Source organism: Schistocerca gregaria, chromosome X, assembly GCF_023897955.1.
Source record: "Schistocerca gregaria isolate iqSchGreg1 chromosome X, iqSchGreg1.2, whole genome shotgun sequence".
In the NCBI taxonomy this organism is placed as follows: domain Eukaryota; kingdom Metazoa; phylum Arthropoda; class Insecta; order Orthoptera; family Acrididae; genus Schistocerca; species Schistocerca gregaria.
In genome coordinates this window covers 67,212,431-67,218,430 of record NC_064931.1, presented here as the reverse complement: position 1 = coordinate 67,218,430, position 6,000 = coordinate 67,212,431, and positions in this window count along the sequence as shown.

Below are 6,000 nucleotides of genomic sequence, written 5' to 3'. Positions count from 1 at the left end.
CTCTCGTCGTCTGCTGCCATAGCCCATTACCACCAAATTTCACTGCACTTCCCTAACTTACACGTCTGTTGTACCTCTCATTTTGATATCTGCGATTATTTCACGCAGTGTTGCTTGACTGTTAGCACTGACAACTTGACGCAGACGGTGCTGCTCTGAGTCGTTACGTAATGGCCGTAGGCCACTGCGTTGTCCGTAGTGAGAGGCAATGCCTGAAATGTGATGTTCTCGGTACACTCTTGACAATGTGGATCTCGGAATATTGCATTTGCTACCGATTTCCGAAATGGAATCTCACATGCGTGTAGCTCCAACTACCATTCCGCGTTCAAAGTCTGTTTATTCCCGTCCTGTGACCATAATAAAGTCTGAAACCTTTTCCCATGAATCAAGTCACAGCTCCGGCAATGCATTGCCCCTTTATACATTGTGTAAGCGGTACTACCGCCATTTGTATATGTGCATATCCCCCTTATACCTTGTGTACGCGATACTACCGCCATATGTATATGTGCATGTCGCTGTCGCATTGCTTCTGTTACCTCAGTGTATCCTTAGGTGACTACTCCTGTCACTATAAACTGTTAGACGCCAGAAAATTTCGTTCTTTTGACTCCGCCAGTTCTGCCCTACTAACATGTTGAGTGACGTTCCCATACCTAGAGGCGGTTGGCAGCGGGGAGTATGCGCAGTGTGGAGGGCGTTCACGTTCAGTCATTTTTACTTATGACACGATCCTCAGCAGCTATATCTTCATCATGTTCATGGCGGATCCTTCAGTCTGTCCCACCCAGACAGGAATTCTGAGCTCATCCTCAGAATACGACCACGGGCGTCCAACGTACCTGCTATCAGCTGGTTTGTACGGCAAAGGCTTCTTTGCAGAACTTTTGTCTTCTATTCGCAAGACGTATTTGTGTCACTTGCTTTTATTCCTTTTACCTTTTCATTTGTATTCAATGTCTTTCTTTTGCAGTGATATTTTCGTTTCTTATTTCGTTTCTAAGAGAATATAGAGCCGTTCTTCTCAGGGATTTCTTTTTACGCCGTTTCAATACCTCTCTTTTCCTTTCCCTTGAGAGCCAAATTCTCAGAACCACTCAGTAACGTAGGGCGTGCCGTCACTTTATAAAACTTCATTTGTGTGCCCTTTTAAGCTTTGTTGGTAAACGTACTGTTTATAACACTTCAGTTAGAATTAATTTATTTCTCTGATCTTCATCTTGATCGCAGAAAATCAGACGACCTAAAATACTGTACATAAATTTGCTAACGTATCCTATTATGTTATTCTCACGATTGTTGAACTGACCGAATATTTTTTGTTGAATACCATTTACTTACAGTTTTTGAAGGATCGTCTTCATAGTTGGACCCGTAAATGACATTACCAAAAGTGTCGTCATAATTTCCTGACTGAGTGACAAATCGTATTCTTCATTTATACATATATAGGTTATAATTTGAAACTTATACATCTACATCTGCATGGACACTCTGCAAATTACTTTCAACTGCCTGGCAGAGGATTCATCGAACCACTTTCACAATTCCCTGTTATTTCAATCTCGTATAGCGCGAAGAAAGAGCGAACATCTATTCCTTTCCGTACGAGCTCTGATTTCCCTTATTTTTTCGTGGTGATCATTTCTCCCTATGTATTTCGGTGTCAACAAAATATTTTCGCATTCGGAGAAGAAAGTTTGTGATTGAAATTTCGTGAGAAGATTCCGTCGCCACGGAAAACGCCTTTCTTTTAATGATATCCAGCCCAAATCCTGTATCATTTCAGTGACACTCTCTGCCATATTTCGCGATAGTACAAAAGGTGCTGCCCTTCTTTGAACTTTTTCGGTGTACACCCTAAGTCCTATCTGGTAAGGATCCCACACCGCGCAGCAGTATTCTAAAAGAGGACGGACAAGCGTTGTGTAGGTGGTCTCCTTAGTAGATTTGTTACATTTTCTAAGTGTCCTGCCAATTAAACGCTGTCTTTGGTTACCTTTGAAGAGAAGATACGAGATCAGCTGCAGTTGAGGCTGATTCGCTGTAAATATGCCCTGATTATCAGCAAACAGAAGTGTTTAAACTGTGTTATATGAGGACTCAACAGACACCAATATTTCTGAAGGTTCAGATGGCTGAAATATCCATGCTGTGGGTTGTCATTAATGGGCAAAAGTACTCGTTGTGACAGATTAATGCAGATAAATACGAAAATCAGTCTTCAAGACACAACTCAAGCAATCACTCAGCACAATATCATCAAGAAAAATTTTTCTAATAACTGTGAAATGAGTAAAATGTTACTAACTCAGTCATTTTGCTGTCAGATATTGAACCAACTTCGGTTAAAAAAGAATTGCTATGGAAGAACTCCTCTTCAGTGCTGATTCCTCCTTACTGTCCCATTCAGTTTAAGAATGTACCGACTTCTGGTTAAAATTCGTTACAGAGTTTCATTAGTAACTGGATCGGTAAAAGAAGCTCTGTCATGACGGAAATCCTTATTTACTGCAGCTTAGCATGCTTTCAATTGTGCCATCCACGTTCTCAGCGATTTCCGTTGAAATACTGTATCTGTCATATCCGTTTTTTCATTCCATTTGCAGCGGTGAACGAGAGAAGGAGGGAAGGAAACACATGAAAATTTCCCAGGGGATATCCTTCGCGCTGGAGTACTGAACGTATTCGTGTAGTAATTATATATTATACTATGCTGACACTGCAGGTTATGTCGCTCAAAAGGCAAGCATTGTATACTCATAGAAACAATGCGTGCATAATTTGAGGTATAAAAATGACCCGTCAGTTCAGTTGTCACAGCAACACTCAAAATAATTTCCAGCGCACATTTATATACCATTATTAAATAGAGTGGCATTGAGATATCTAAATTGTATGATATTTTTCTCATCAATTTAACGTTATCACCAATAGTGGTTCCAGTTTCATGTGATACCGGTCGAATCACAGCTGACTAAGGAGAGACCAATGCCTTTGAAGCAACCACTAATTTACATAATTAGTTAATAATTATTGTTCGATACATTTTGTATTATTACTGACCGTCATAGCACCTGTACATTTGAAACATCATTGAATTTATAGGTAACATATCACATTTCAGTGTACTGGTTGCTGAACAAAGTTAACACCTGTACGTTGCTTAAAGCACGAAGGTAAATTGCAAGTGGGTTGTAGAACCTTGACACTACCTTACAAAAACATACTTCCAGTGTAGTAAAGAATTTTAAGAGGAAACCGATGACGTTCCCTTGTCCAATCAAATTATTCTAGCTGTTGCTAACTTGTATATGGAAATTATTAACCCATGGTCATCCCAATCAGTCAACAAGAGACCAAATAAATGGTACCGATATGTGGATGATACTTTCGTAGTATGGGCTCACAACGAAGATGTGTTTTCCTGGTACAACTCGGTAACATCAACCTGAAACTGCAATGTATTGTTGAAAAACAGAGCAAATGGCAGCTTACGTTCCTGGATGTGTCAGTAATCAAACGCGTGGTTGGAACTTAGAGCCTAAGGTGTAAATAAATAAATAGTTAAATACATGCACATTGGTAACACCACAAGAAATCCAACCATCATCCAAAACAGAAGAAAGGTATGATTAAAATATTGGTGGTAAGGACGTTTAAAATACAGCACTACCCTTTAAAATTGCTACACCAAGAAGAAATGCAGATGATAAACGGGTATTCATTGGACAAATATATTATACTAGAACTGACATGTGATTACATTTTCACCCAATTTGGGAGCATGGATCCTGAGAAATCAGTACCCAGACAAACCACCTCTGGCCGTAATAACGGCCTTGAAACGCCTGGGCATTGAGTCAAACAGAGCTTGTACGGCGTGTACAGGTTAAGCAGCCCATGCAGCTTCAACACGATACCATAGTTCATCAAGAGTAATGCGTGGCGTATTGTGACGGGCCAGTTGCTCGGCCACCATTGACCAGACGTTATCAATTGGTGAGAGATCTGGAGAATGTGCTGGCCAGGGCAGCAGTCGAACATTTTCTGTTTCCAGGAAGGCCCGTACAGGGCCTGCAACATGCGGTCGTGCATTATCCTGCTCAAATGTAGGGTTTCGCAGCGATCGAATGAAAGATAGAGCCACGAGTCGTAACACATCTGAAATGTAACGTCCACTGTTCAAAGTGCCATCAATGCGAACAAAAGGTGGCCGAGACGTGTAACCAATGGTACCCCATACCATCACGCCAGGTGATACGCCAGTATGGCGGAGACGAATACACGCTTCCAATACGCGTTCACGGTGATGTCGCTAAACACTGATGTGACCATCATTATGCTGTAAACAGAACCTGGATTCATCCGGAAAAATGACATTTTGCCATTCGTGCACCCAGGTTCGTCGTTGAGCACACCATCGCAGGCGCTCCTGTCTGTGATGCAGCATCAAGGGTAACCGCAGCCATGGTCTCCGAGCTGATAGCCCATGCTGCTGCAAACGTCGTCGAACTATTCGTGCAGATGGCTGTTGTCTTGCAAACCCATCTGTTGACTCATGGATCGAGACGTGGCTGCACGATCCGTTACAGCCATGCGGATAAGATGCCTGTCATCGGGACTGCTAGTGATACGAGGTCGTTGGGATCCAGCATGGCGTTCCGTATTACCCTCCTGAACCCACCGATTCCATATTCTGTTAACAGTCATTAGATCTCGAACAACGCGAGCAGCAATGTCGCGATACGATAAACAGCAATCGCGATAGGCTACAATCTGACCTTTATCAAAGTTGGAAACGTGATGGTGCGCATTTCTCCTCTTTACGCGAGGTAGCACAACAACGTTTCACCAGGCAACGCGGGTCAACTGCTGCTTTGTGTATGAGAAATCGGTTGGAAACTTTCCTCATGTCAGCACGTTGTAGGTGTCGCCAGCGGCGCCAACCTTGTGTGAATGCTCTGAAAAGCTAATCATTTGCATATCACAGCATCTTCTTCCTGTCGGTTAAATTTCGCGTCTGCAGCACGTCATCTTCGTGGTGTAGCAATTTTACTGGCTAGAAGTGTATGAAATCTAGATTATTTAGAAGAAAAGTTCGATTAGTTGCATTCGCCTTTTGAGAAAAATGCTTACTCTAACGTTTTGTTGCTGTGGTTGGTCTTCTGTCCAAAAGAAGAAAGAAAGATTAGGGTCTATCGTCCCGTCGACAACGGAGTAATTAGAGACGGTGTACAAGCTCGGAGTAGGAGAGGGTGCGGAATGAAATCGGCAGCCCCACTTCAAACGAACCAACCCAGCAATTGCCTTGCATGATTGATAGAAATCACGAGAAACCAAAATCTGAATGAGCAGAGGGTGATATGAATGATCGTCCTCCCGATTAGGAGTCCACTATGATAACCACTGAGCCATCTCACTCGGTGTAATGTACCACTCCATGCCAGTCTATCCGGGCAGCTTGCTTCGTATCTGCACAACTATTAAAACCTTCATCCTGTCGAACCTGCTTATTGCAGCCAGTCCTTGGTGTCTCTCTATAATTTTTACGTCACTATATTCTCTCTACTACCAAACTACACTGATAAATCAAAACATTATGAGGACCTGCTTATTCGAGTTGGGTCACCTCTAGAGCACAGTAGTGACTTCACTTTGATAACTCCTCGGTAGCTTTTAGTACGCGTGTGCCACCAGATGTCTGCACAATTCCCGAAAGAACAGTGCTTTGTGGCGCCCGATACCATCCCAGACGTGTTCTATCAGATTTAGATCAGGCGAATTTCATGGCCAAGACATCAACATCAGTTCAGTATCACGTTACTCAAGCCACTATATCACAATAATGGACTTGTGTCATCCTTCTGAAAGATACAGGGTGTCAATTATTGAACTATATGAAAAGAAACGTAAATTAGTTACAAACTACGGCGTGCACACAATTTATTCAACATGTAAATGTCACTACAGATTTTCGAATGTAGGTTATGACAT